Source organism: Rhipicephalus microplus, chromosome 9 (genome assembly GCF_043290135.1).
Source record: "Rhipicephalus microplus isolate Deutch F79 chromosome 9, USDA_Rmic, whole genome shotgun sequence".
Lineage (NCBI taxonomy): Eukaryota > Metazoa > Arthropoda > Arachnida > Ixodida > Ixodidae > Rhipicephalus > Rhipicephalus microplus.
The window spans coordinates 39,915,429-39,929,259 of record NC_134708.1 but is presented as its reverse complement, the minus strand read 5'-3'; the positions used below and the strand labels follow the sequence as shown (position 1 = coordinate 39,929,259).

General features: G+C 43.1%; 2 non-coding genes across 2 annotated transcripts; one reads left to right on the top strand and one right to left on the bottom strand.

Annotated features, from left to right (window-relative positions):
- Nucleotides 1–7,619: 7,619 nt before the first annotated feature.
- On the top strand, nt 7,620–7,722 carry LOC119165954 (U6 spliceosomal RNA). The gene has a single exon (XR_005109094.1). It is a non-coding gene; the product is annotated as a U6 spliceosomal RNA (small nuclear RNA).
- A 760-nt stretch (nt 7,723–8,482) lies between these two features.
- Nucleotides 8,483–8,585, bottom strand: LOC119165953 (U6 spliceosomal RNA). Its single transcript, XR_005109093.2, has one exon. It is a non-coding gene; the product is annotated as a U6 spliceosomal RNA (small nuclear RNA).
- Between the last annotated feature and the right edge of the window lie 5,246 nt (nt 8,586–13,831).

Genomic DNA, 13,831 nt, shown 5'->3' with positions numbered 1-13,831 from the left:
ACTTGTGTCCTGCCACACAATTAGTTTTTTCGGCATAAAAAATAACAGCCGTCGTAAACACTGCTAGCAAAAGTTACTCATGAAATGGATTCGAATAGTAACCAGTCTTTCCAAACAAGAAAAGCCTGGTGTAAATATTGATATTCCAGCTTTGTGGGCATGGACAAAACTTTTGACTGCAATACTTTCTTGCATTGCACTTATTCTTATCGCTGTCACTGCTGTATTGGTACAATCTGGCATTCCCCCCTGCAGCATCACTGACGTGCCGGTACATACTGCTTTATGGGTTCAAAATCTGCGCTTAAGTATAAAACTGGCATGTTTTGCATGGCCCTACTGGTTGCATCATGTTTCCAATCTACCTGAAAGCATGTATTTTTACGTCTCGTTGTGTTGGTACGTGTTTTGAAAAGTGCAAAGCAGCCGCGCCCACTCTTCTTTGCTGAGGGCATGGCTGCCCTGCACGCGCTGCTCTCACATATGGAATGACCATGCCACGTGCATGCGATTATGGGTACAAGTGCTGTTGCTGGAGGTTTGCAGTTCTTTTTTTTTCTGTGTGTGTCCTGTTTCTGTGTACGCTGCAGCATGTGAAGTTGAGGGGCGCTTGGTGTTGCCTTTCCCATAGCCAAAAACTTGACTCGATCGCTGGTTTTGCTCACTTGCCACCATCTGACTTTCTGCTATCAGCAGCATTCAAGGCTACTGTATCCCCTTGCTAGCCATATTTCTCATCATCCTAGTGCAGGGTAGCCTACCGAGGCTCAGCCCTAGTTAACCTCCCCGCGTTTCTCTTTATTTTCTCTCTCTTTTTGGCCTTACAATGCACCATTTCTCTGTTTTCAAGCTTACCTGATATTTTTTTAACCAAGCCCACACTGGGGGTGTGTCACGGCCAGAACCACTTGAGTGGCTAAAGTGTTTAAAACTTGCGATGCAGATCAGTTGTGTTGTTGCAGAAAAACTATTCAGGCAGAGATAGTGCATCCCACAAGCATCATTCCCTTAGTAAATAAGTACACCCTAACACCTGATACTCAACCACAACAGCTTCCTTCAGTTTTAAATTAATGCAAACAAATTTGGAGGCTGAAAGAAATTTTTATTATTAAGCTTCCATATATTTGATGTCTACTCAGTGTTGCTACAGAATTTTGGAGGTTCCTCAATCTAAATTTGCAGAACAGCAAATTTTTCTCCCCATAATGATCAGTGCTTCACAAATTAGTAAGATAATGAGGGTGTTGCTTTCTTATCTAACCTTATTTTAACAAGACTTTAACGAGGTTCCAGCTAGAGGTACTACTGTGTGAAGCAAACAAGTCTTGTTCTCCTTGGCTCCTATGGGCTGTGAAAGGAGCACCACCCTTGGAAGAACTAGGCATTATAAAGATGTCCCAAGAGTTCCTGAGATTTGTTCTCAGCTTGTGTCATGAGCCATAAGTTCAAAATGTGAAATTACAAGGATGCTAGAACACCCCTGGCCAATGCAATGAGCCAATAAAAATATCTCTCTGAAAAGGGTTCTTGATTGAGGTTGTTGGTTTGTGATAAAAGACATTCATATGATGGCACAAGCAAAAGAATGGTAACAGAAAAAGGGCCAACTAAGCTACTTAGCTGCGCTGTTTGACTATAATAAAAAAGGCCATCATACTATGTGATAAGCTATCCAGGATACTGGAATGCACAATTAACATAAAGGAACACATCTCTTAGATCGCATCATGCGTACATGTTGTCACGAGTGATCATACGTTCATTGATGATGACGCCAGCATGAGTCTGCGTGAGGAGAACACAAAGGTGTCTTCCAAGTTTTTTTTTTTTTTTTTTTTTTGTTCAGGAAAGCTTGTCAATGTACTCATCATTGGTACTTGAGCTGCTTATGTTGGTCTCGCATCTAAAAGCTCCTCCAGTGACAGCGGCCTCTGCGATCAAGTACATTTTCAGATTTCTTGACAGATTTTGGCAGCATTATTTACAACAGAAACAGGCAGAGGCACAGCACCAGCACTGATGGCAAGAAATAAAAGAATTTAGGCAAAGGGCCGCAATGGCGCAGGAAGGTTGTGGCTCAAAAGTGGTTACCACTGACTACACAATGGAAGGCCTACCAAAGAGCACCAAGTTGCCTTGCCTTTCAACTGGGGCTTCACCTCTTAGGTCACTCTTGGTTGCAGGCAGCAAAAGAGGAGACCTTTGCTGAAATATACAGGTAAACATGGCAGAATTCCTAGTTTATAAGGAACACCTTGTTGCATCATACATTTATACACATTTATTTTTTTTTAATAGATATGTTAAAGTCGTTGCAAAGACATTGAATAAGGTATTTTATTCAATGCCTTTGAAATGACTTTAAGATGTAAGACAGCAACAACGAACATTGCATACCTGAAAGAACGTTGACAGTCATTTGGTTCTGCTTGTATTTGATATCTATATTCAAAGCTTAATGCACAATCAGTACATGTGACCAATTTCCAGATCTCACACTCTGTTTTTGTATGGATATGTAGTAGACTAGACGTAATACAGCTAAAGCTCAATAATTTTGATTTCATGGGACCGGAAAGTCCCACCGAATCGACTCATTTGCAAATGCTCAAAAGTGTGAAGGGGAAACAATAAATAAAGGTATGTTACATCAACGTACTTTCATTTTCTTATAAAACATGTAAACCCAAAAGTCATTTTGCATAAGAGCAGTGAAATCATCATATGATACTTTCTTCACAATGTGAGCGTGTCTCAGGACCGCCATGTTTTAATCTGAAACGTGTTTTTAACTTGTATCTTATCACGGAGCAACAACACAATTGTCGGTAGCGACCACACCTTTTTCAAAGCCCGCTTTGGCTGTCTGCGAACACTGTTTTGGTTCTTTTCACCGCACATTTGTGCGCACTCTAAGGATCATCCAAATAAAAAGGGACGCGGTCAAATATGACCGAATGATAAGAGTTTAATGCCACTAAACAATGCATACACTGGCCAGGACCTGAGAACATGTCCAAATGATCCAATTTTACAAAGTCATGGTGCCAAATTGGCTAGCTTTTAGTGCAAACCTATATCGTGGTATTCATTTTGTTTTAGCCACATAAAAGTAATTTACCCACGGGAGCTCTGGCTTGTGGATAGCATACACTGGCATATAAAATTCAGAGGTTCAGTGCAACATTGCAGCATTTCTTCACTGCTGTGGCTAAGCGATGCCGCTTTTTGTCCTTCTTTGGCTTTTGCACACATGTACAAGCCTACCGGCAGGCTCAAAGATTGCAACGGATGCAGCGGTTATTGCACGTGCATCTGCTTTCTCACAACATTTACCACTGCACAAGCAAACGTTTTGACATTAGGAAATGAGCAGCCATCAAGAATGTGTGCGAAGTAGACAGAATACGACAATACACTAGTACCGCTGCAGCGCTGTTCAGCAATCGTGAATTACACTAATATGAGCAGGTTCCAGGGATGCACGAAAAAGCAGCACAGCAGATGACAGTCATGCATACATAATAATTGTACGTGTACATCCACATAAACAAACACACTTATGGAACTCCCATAACGTCATAGGTCAACCGATTAGCCTTCCAGTGCATTATGATGGGGTCAGTGCAATGGATGGAGGTCAACTAATCAGCTGACCCAAGCACAATGTTTGCAAATGATCGCTTTGGTGCATATTTATATCCATTCTTCTCTTCACCGTAGTGTTATCTCTTTTCATCTATAATGCATACAAACACATCAAATGACTTCAGAAACTATTGTTTTCAGCTTGGCCATAGATGCATCACTGTGTATGGACTACAGAGTAGTGAGTTACTGGTAATCCATAGGTCTGTCACATCAGCATGCAAAATTTTTTTTTTCATTTGATGCTCTACAAAGTTGAAAGACATCAATAAAGAGTGGGCCATGATCTGAATCAATAACACATTAGAAATATCTTCTTTTTTTTGGGGGGGGGGGGGGTTAAAAAAAGGGGGCAGGTAGTATATATGTCCATTCAAAATAAAATAAAAGATTTTAGGGGGGTTGGGCACTGAATGCCCCCTTTGACTACATCAGTGATCTGAATATGCATGATAAAAGCTATTCGTACTTTAGCGATGAAACACATTCTTAGCTGCTCTTAATTGTTTGGGCATAACCTTTTCCTTTCACTTTTTCATGTGAGCACTCACATAATAAAAATGCATGCATCACAGCTTGTAATAGAGCATTAAAATGCAGAATGTGGCTACCAAAGCTCCTACTACATTTCGTCTCTCATTAACCTGAAATCTTTACAAAACAACTGTTGATGTACACGAGAAACAAAAGAAACAGGAGGTCACTACACTTTTGTATTTTGAACCTGGTATGGTCTGTGAAGAGTAGTATGCATATCAATAATTTCAAACCATCCAGTGTGTACTGAGCCAGTAGCGTAATCTGGCTAATCTTCACATTACATGGTGACAGCATTACTTGTAGTATGGTTGCTGTATGCGATCGATGAGCCCTGAAAACAATAACACTCAACGATAGTGATAGGCTATGACATTAGGCTGTAGAAAATAAGTGGAGCACGCAACAAAAAATACGATTGGCAATTCGTACGACACAAAAACTTATGCTATGCTAATCGAACACTGCTAGCCAGTCTTTGCCGTAAATGGCTCGTGAAAAACATACAGTGAGATGCTAGTTGATGCTGTTCCTTGAACCAGAACCACAATGAATAAGAGGTTACAAACATTCCCTTTAAGGGATAACTGACACTGAGGCCAGAAAGCTACACATGGAAATTGAAGATGTGGCTGGCCAGGCCATTCGCCTACAAGTCAGAGCAGCAAAGCTGACGACTTGGGTAGGTTGGTATAAGGACTTGTAGTTTTATATTTCAGTGTCAATTGGACAGTGGGGGCTTCATAGGTTAGTATTTTGTGTAGCTTAAGTACTGGGTATCCTAGATCATTCATTAATTCATTTGTTCGTTCATACTGTGAGGCATGGTGGTTCGCATAGAAATCGACATACAGATAGTACTGGCAAAGCATCTATTACAAAGAAGACGCACGAAAGGAAGACCAAAACGGGGCAGTAATCATAGAGAGGTTTTTCAGGGGTAGGACACGTACCTCGGGTGCCAGCCCACAGCCACCGTGCTGTCTTTCGGGATGCATTCGCGCCTCTACTTGCACAACATTTGCACCACTTGGTATATCGCATGCATCGAAATGAATTGTTAGTAGTCTAGGTTCCATACGTTACTGACACCAAAACAGAAGCATAACAGAAGATTTTATACAACATCTCAGCCTGATTATTGCTAGTTTTTGCACGTATGGTTGCCACTGGTCAGGTTTTAGACTGCCACTGTCAGCTTTTCAGATAGCGTGCCGTTTGCTTGTCTGCATCCAAAATGAGACACTGTCGGCCTTTCTTTTTTTTTCACACTGCATTTTTTTAACTTTCTAGGGCATTTTATAAGTGTCAGTTCAATAAATGCTACAGTGAGCAGTTATTACCAATCACCAACACACTTACGCTATTAGTCAACCACTATTTAAAAATCCTTCAAGTGTAGCAGTAACTACAATAGAACATATTGCAGGCATTTGTTATTTACTTCTTCCTCATCTCAGCATGATCGTAATCACCGTCAACTGTTTGCCTCTCTGTCCTCATCGACACAACAGGTCATTATCATCGTTATTGTGTGGATGCAGGCTCTGTCCGTTTTCCAAGATCTTGCCTCGAATAAACGCCATCACAAGCAAGATCTCGTACGTGGTGGAGGTGCTGTGTGCATATGTGCATATGAATATTCGGTATGTTTGTGGTAAGTGCACTGTATACATTTTATGTTCAATTGTGTCTATATATAATGTCACTGACAAAGAGTATTCAGTGCTGCTCATTCAGAGCAATAGCCAAAACTTCACTTTCAATCATGGGCATTTTGACACTTGCACTTAGACTAGCTGGTAGCTCGCCATTGCTTATTTGAGCACATAGAATACATTAAGTTTATTTCGCATAAAAAAGCGACTTTCAATTAAACAGCACTGCATGAAAAACACTTAACATGCCATCTATTGCTCAACATTATTTAATCGGAGAAGAGTGGTAAGTTGGGCCATCGGTATTGGTTCATGGTGTACGTAAATGCGAACAGGAAAACAAAAGAGGGAAGCAAAAATAGGCACAGGTGCTCACAAACCTGCAACTGTTTTTGTCTCTCTTTTTTGTGTTTTTGCCCGTTTTTCGCACAGTTACACAATAAATTTAGTCTTCTGTTAACTCACAGCCCCCATTGTACGACCGATTCTTCTGCAAAAAGGTGCCATCCTATCGGCATGCTGCCAAGTTGTCTAATACTATGCACACCTCTATCTAATGAACATGAGCATTAACAGCCAATGGATAGTGGTGACTTCATTGGAGCGGATAATTGCCCATTATATCAACATATGTGTTGTGGTACATTCAGAAACCAGGACAGCTGCATCATATATGACTGCATCCAGTCAATATGAATGCCATAGCTATGACAGTCGATCACAGATGTAGCTCATTCTTACCTTGTATTGAAATCATCTATGCTACTAGCAGGCAGAGGCATCTAAATTTTTGGATTGCATGGTTGTGCTTTAGCCTCCTCTGCCCCTCCCCCACCATACACACACATTTTATCTTGCCCATAGCATAGTGGGTTTCAAGGGGGGGGGGGGGGGGACTATCTATTTCTAGCGTGCATATTTCACGAGCCCCAATCAACAGTTGCACATTGTTCGCCACAATGATCTAGACCACTGAAGTAAACCACGCGTGATTGCCCTTGCACATCTTAACAAAAACAATTAGGAGTCTATTTTCTCCGCCTTCCCAAACGCGTAATTCGGGCTTCCGTCGAACACCAACACTCACTTTCTCCCCGGCAAAAAGAAAGCAACCTACACGCCTCTGACTTCAAAGGAGTTACGAATGGTGAGCTCATTCAGAACACAAATCAACCTGACAGAGCCAGCAGAACAGATACCAAGCACTATGCAGTAAGGCAAGTAGTTGCCGCAGTTAAGAAGGCTGAGACAACATAAGCAACGCATAGTCCACCCAGAATTCGAAATGTAGAGCGTTGCACCCGCAGACATCATCCACACAAGCTGACAGAAGAGAATTGTCCCAAACGCGCTTCAAAGACATGCGAAAGTGGTGCTCGTGAAACTTCGGTTCGTTTGCAGTCAGCTACTAGCAACATAGTTCTACATAGGTACTCACGTGAAACGGCAAAAACGGCACAAACTCAAAATTCAAACTGCCCGGTCTATTTTGGTTGCGGTTCAAGCAGGTTCAACCCAGGAGAGGGCGCTATAGTTGCATTGGCAATGCTAGAAATCGAATAGCTTTAAGCACCAGAACGGTTATTATGATCGGATAAGTCGATTTTTCATTAGAGGTTGATTGCAAGTAAAGATGTAGGTCACATTCAATAAAAAATGCGGGTTTATTATGGCAGCATTCGTTGGTATTTTGCCAACTTACGTCTCATCCCACCGTTCAAGTGCGTCTCCTCATAGTATGGCTATTAGTATTCGAAGGACTTTGTAGTTGTTGTACTTCCAAAGTACATATACTAAAATTGGAACGATACAGAGAAGATTAGCATGGCCCCTGCGCAAGGATGACACGCAAAATCGTGAAGCGTTCCACATTTTTTTTGTATTTTCTTGTGCATAGTGCTCGTGCATAGTGATTACAATCGCGGCTACAGTCATTCATCAGTCACAATCAGTCACAATCACGCCCGCGATTAAACTGATGAATTGTAGTCACAATCACGGCCGTGATTGTAGTCACGGCCTTTCACCTGCACAGTGCACATCGAGCTGCGTGATTGTAGTCACGGCCTTTCGCCTGCACAGTGCAACGCAACAGGATCTGTTGCAGTATGCACATAGTGCTCGTGCATAGTGCATACTGCAACAGATCCTGTTGCGATGCACTGTGCAGGTGAAAGGCCGTGACTACAATCATGGCCGCTCGATCTCTGGTTACAACGGAGTCGAGAAGGTTGTGACATCACCAAACTTTTTCTTATGTCTGAAATTTTTCAGACGACACGAAAGTATTAACACACCTTCACATCGACTACCACTTGCCAACGATAGCCGTTCTACAGATTAACAGCCTTTCTCAACACCATCCCCCCTCCCCCACTTCGAAAAATATTCCCTAGCTTGCCCTGCAAGCGAGTTTACCTCTACACTGCGGCTCCCTCAGAACTTTCACACGTCCCCCCACCCCTGAAGGAACTCGCTCGCTTGTCGTGAAGTTCCCCCACTCTAACACCTTGCCCTCGTCTGCTCACAGCAAAAACAGCAAAACAACTCACAGCAATCACAGCAAAAACAGCGCGTGCACCTTTTTTAGCCACGAGCAATCACAACCGCTAATTATTCATTTGGTAAAATGACAAAAAAACGTGGAACGCTTCACGATTTTGCGTGTCATCCTTGCGCAGGGGCCATGCTAATCTTCTCTGTATCGTTCCAATTTTAGTATATGTACTTTGGAAGTACATTTATAATGCGTGCGTTCAACAATATATAGCACCAATCCATGGGCCAAAATGGGGCCAGGGTAGAAGTCCCATAATTTTTAAGGAACCAAAGCAAGTTTTCCATATCAACTCAACATAACATACGCAATATAGTTACGCGCTTACTTGAAATAAATCCTTTAGTGCAGATACAAAAATAGTAATTGATTCAAGTGTGATTTTCTGAATGTTTCAAAAACAATCAATGCAGCAGTTTTGTTTTGTGGCTCCATCTGACGGGGCATAGCCGAAATAAGTTAGACGCGCCTTCTTCAAACGTGAGATGATGATGCTCAATCGCTTGCAAGTGATATCATGTCAAGGACGTGCAACTTACTTTGACACTGTGATAGCGTTCCTTGATGTACAGTCGCCCATTTTCTTTTTTTAACTCGAACGCGCGAGCATCGACTGTGCAGTCGACTCAACGCTACTCATCGACTGTGCAGTCGATTAGTAGCGTTTTAACGGAGCACAACGGCGAAATGAACGAAAATATGTGTATGCCTGCGATAAACAGTCCTACGGCTTACAGACTTTGCGGTCGATGCTCGCGCGTTCACGTTAAAATAAGTTGTTAAAACAGCACAGCATACAAAGCCCACTTCCCCTGGGCGGCTGTACAACCTGGTGGACTGCAGGGTGGTTGCAAAGTGCGTCAGCGCGAATTGCTGTCCATTCGTTTTGTAATTCGGTTGTCTTTTCTCTGTATTGTAGTATTGTAGATTCAGCGGTGATTTTCTTTCTTTCTTTTTTGTACACACACCCGAAGTATTCGCCTGTTCACGGATCGAGTTGCATCACCTCGTATTCGCTACCACGCGTATCACCAGCATAAAACGTCGGGGTGGGAGCGGGGGGGGGGCTGCCTTTTTTCTTCCATGTTGAGGCAGGGGTGAGAATGCTCGCGAGTATACTCCCTCCTTGTGCATTTATCTTTCGAATGAACTCAAAAATCTGAAACCCTTCCTGAGCAGGTGAGTACAGAAGTGAAGGTTGGCTTTCTTAGGCACGGTACGTAGCCCATGAGCTTTATGAAATGCAGCGGGTTCAATTTAATTAAATTGTTCATTTTTTAGGCGTGCCACGAATCCGGCTGCGCTTCAAAATGCAAAGTAAACACAGAATTGCCGAAAGTGGAAAGGGGTAGCCCTCGGGAAGTAACGGTAGCAACAACTCCTTCGTTTATTTTTTTTTATTTCGATAAAAATTCTCAATCATATGCCGTTATTTATTTGTGTCGACGATTTGGCGGCAGCCATTGAGAAGTATGAATCTGATCGTCGTATGAATTTGATCGTGTTATTTTAGAAAATGATGTTCGTTCGTGTATTCTCTTATTTCAAAGCAAACTTTTATTTTTGGAATGATCGCAGATAATGTCTAGGTTTATAAACAAAATGCCGTCCATAAAAATATATGCCCTCCGCACCCCCACCCCCCCCCCTTGTGATATTTCTGGATTAACGCTACTTGCACATACACCAAAATATCAATTCAGGACAGTTATTTATTGCAAATACTACTTTAGGGAAAGCGCATTGACGATGTAAGCAGTAAACGATCTTACGGGCGCTCTAGTGCAAATTGCGCAAGAACGAGTACATGCAGACTCCCTCGTGTGCAAACGAGAAAATTAAAGGCGAAAAAGGCGCCAATACTTTATGGGGAGTGCTAATTGAAGATAGAAAACTATTTGTACAGTGCATGACACCATGATTCTCGCTAGTATCGATATTAAAGTTTTTTTTTTTTTTTTATCTGTCGATTTTACTTTTAGACCTTCCATGATGGTACTCGTCTGCTGACCCGCAGGTCGCGGGATCGAATCCCGCCGGCCACATTTTTGATGGAAGCGAAAGTGCTTGAGGCCCGTGTGCTCAGATTTGGGTGCACGTTAAAGAACCCCAGGTGGCCGAAATTTCCGGAGCCCTCCAGTACGGCGTCTCTCATTATCATACGGTGGTTTTGGGACATTAAAGCCCAACAAATAATTATTAATTATTTTACTCTCAGGGCTCTCTGCGGTATATTCCCGTGCTTCTGTTTCTCAATTTCAATGTACATTTATTCGCAACCGAGTCAGCGTTCAGTGACAGGAAAACAGGGCCGCAGTGCAAGAACCCACGTTCATGAGCGCCTATGAACTAGCTACGTCGCACCTTTATGTTCTCGACTTCCACGACTAATTACTGTCTTGCGCTTTGGTTTGAATAATTACACCTGATTGATAATTGATATGTGGGGCTTAACGTCCCAAAACCATCATTTGATTACGAGAGACGCCGTAGTGGAGGACTCCGGGAATTTCGACCACCTGGGGTTTTTTAAAGTGCACCCAAATCCGAGCACACGGGCCTACAACATTTCTGCCTCCATCAGAAATGCAGCCGCTGCAGCCGGGATTCGAACCCACGACCTGCGGGTCAGCAGCCGACTACCTTAGCCACTAGACCACCGCGGCGGCGCGGATGATTAATTACACCTATACGCAACAGTTAAACACCAGTTGATCAGATTTCTAGCCACCCGAATTTTTTAAACAGTACCTCATCATTCACTATTTCACCTTCACGTCATCATGCGTCTCCTGCGCCGTGATGTGCATGACACGATCCCCCAACCCCCAGAACTGGCTCCTGCACAGTGACGTCATGTTAACAAAATAACATTCAGAGAACTACAATGGACCAACTATTAATTTATAATGTGCTCAATCTACAAAAAACATTAAGCGAAAAGTGTTTCCCGAGTCAGCTAACGTACATATATGTTGATTAATGACATCACGAGCGCCCTAAATTCAGGGAGCGCTGCGAAAGATAACAGAGTAGAGGGTAGTGTGTAGAGGGCCTCGATGTCCTCGTTCGCCTGCTCAGCGCTGCCTTTCGAACGTCACGTGATGATGCCAGTCCAGGGTGGCCAGTTTAGCAAGTTTTATCATCGTTATGGAGTGTAGTGTTAGTCTAGCGACCATATATTCGTGGACAGAAGTGTCGTCTGATGCCTTGGCATTGCGAATGTTTCAATCCGGTTGTCCTGTGGCTGGTTTAGTACTGCAGCTTCAGCTCTAATACTTCTACACGTGGTCCCGATGTATGCGGTTCTTTATCGATGGAAATTCGGATCACACGTATGGCGTTCGTTAACACACGCGCACCCGCTGATACAAGTACCGGACAGTGCGCTATTTATCTCGCAAGTTACTTTGGGGAGATCGTGTGACTGATCTCTGCATAGGCCTATGTGCAAGGAATGCAGGCTGTCCAGTGCAGACTTGCTCGCCTGCGGGTAGAAGAGATAAATTACAGTGGAAGAAAGGCTGACATGACGACAGCAGTTCGTTGATATTCGATCTCAAATGCGAAATAGTGTGGCACACCTTTATTGCCGAGCGCCATTTCGTATACCCTTTCCATACGCAAGTGGGGTACAAAGTCGCGTTCAGCCATTCAAGTTGTCTCCAAAATCAAGCTCCTTGATACAGTTTGCCCAGAACCCCGCAAAGTATGTAAATGCTTTGTCTTTTGTTTAATTGAAGCACTGAATTGAATTTTGTGGGCTGGTAAAAGGAAAAAAAAATTACCCGCAAGAATAAACAACATATACTCGAACGGCATAGGATGCGACATCGCCAGAAAGTGACAATTTCATCAAAACTAGGACAACAAGAATGCAGCCAAGAAGTGCCGACAGCTTCTTTCTGACACCGCCGGCCTATAAAATTAGCCAAATAGGCGAGCCATCCATGACTGGAAGTCCTGGTGTAAACATATTTCCAGAAAAAGGGTTCCCTTTTGATGCGTCATTAATATTTATTTACGTTTATATTTATTAAAAAGAGTATCAATAATGTAGCACGCGTGAATAAAAACGGCCATTATGTCTTTTATTTTTAATTTTTTTTCTCTCACCACAGTCAAGCGCCACTGTCGCGTCTTGCGCATACGAAAAGGGAAAAAAAAAGAAAGCTGGTTCTCCGCAACCAACGTTTGCGACCTGTGTGCGTGATTTTAAATGAAAAGAAGAGAAAAGCGAGCCCCATAACTGTTTCTCAGGGGGAGAACACTTCAACAGTAGCTCACGAGGGATGGGGGTAGAGAAGGAAATAAAAGGATAGGATTAAAAGGTGGAGAGATGGGAAGGAGAGAGCGAGGCGCAGGGACAGCGAACGACAGAAAACGATGGAAGAGGAGATAGGAAAGATAGACACGGTCGCAGGAGTCCGAGGACGGGGCACCACTCAGCAAGAGCTCTTGTCGGCGTCAGGAGATGGCGTAGGGCGAGCCCAGTCGGCCAGAGCTGCACTGTTGTCGGGAATCACGGGGTCACAACCGGTCGGCACGAAATGCAGTGAGCGAGTCTGATTGCTTGCGACCCACAAAACTTCCATTGACTTTTAGCTTACACGCATACTTTCCCTCGATACCATGTTGTAGAAATACAGGATCGCGCTTGTCGTGTTACCGCAACGAATGCTTCAGCAATGTTACAACTCCCACTAAATCAACGTATTCATACGCGCGTAAAACTTATGTTTTACTCTTGCGCAAGTAAACGATATTTCTGAGATAACGTTGAGTGACTGCTGCGCCAAAATTACAAGACAGGATTTTAGCTTCTACAGTAGTAGAAATACCTCCACGGCCACCAGACGATGGTGATGACAAATAGATACGCTTAGTGTAACAAGCCATATGCACGTCCGTTTTGACCTATAGTGCACCTTCTGAGAAAAAATAAGTTTGAACAGGCTCATCGATTGACAACGTCATCGATTTGGTGTCATCAGTAGAGAAGCATAAATTCAGAGAACGACTGGAACTTGCGCCTCTTTCTTAATGTGAAAGGTACATATGATAACGTTTCCTATCAAGCTATATGAGACACACTACTGTTAATTGAACTAGGAGGGCGAATGTTCGGTTGATCCAAAGCTACCTGACACGAATATCTTTTTTTTTGTATATGCTAAAGATGGCACAACCTCTGACCACTACACGTGTTGTGGCGTCACGCAAGGTAGTGTTTTAAGCCCGTTCCTTTTCAACCTTGCTCTGCTCGGCCTGGCGGGAGCTCTCCCGGAAACAGTTCAGTGTTTCGATATACGCTGATGGCATATAACTCTGTTCATCAGCAATAACACGCCTACAGGTTCTAGCAAGAATACAGAGGGCAACGTCGCTAACATCTCACTATATTCTTCACACGCAAGGTCTAACAATC